Source organism: Aptenodytes forsteri, unplaced genomic scaffold, assembly GCF_000699145.1.
Source record: "Aptenodytes forsteri isolate BGI_AS27 unplaced genomic scaffold, ASM69914v1 Scaffold616, whole genome shotgun sequence".
In the NCBI taxonomy this organism is placed as follows: domain Eukaryota; kingdom Metazoa; phylum Chordata; class Aves; order Sphenisciformes; family Spheniscidae; genus Aptenodytes; species Aptenodytes forsteri.
The window spans coordinates 39,283-39,602 of record NW_008795929.1 but is presented as its reverse complement, the minus strand read 5'-3'; positions in this window follow the sequence as shown (position 1 = coordinate 39,602).

Below are 320 nucleotides of genomic sequence, written 5' to 3'. Positions count from 1 at the left end.
GGGGGGGGGGACGGGACACACCGAACCATAAGGCTGGGGCTAAACCAGGTCGTGGTGGGTTGGGGCCAAACTGGGACGGGACGGGTTGGACTGGGACCGAACTGGGCTGGGTTAGGGCCCAGACTGGGCCAGACCGGGCCAAGGCCGAGCCAAACTGGGCCAATCGTGATGGGGCCAAAGCGGGACGGGATGGGTTGAGTCGGGCTGAGTTGGGGCCGAACCGGGCCAGGCCAGGATGGTTCGGGGCCAAAGCGGGATGGGATGGGTTGAGTTGGGGTTAAACTGGGCCAAACTGGGCCAGGGCTGAACCAAAACGGGTT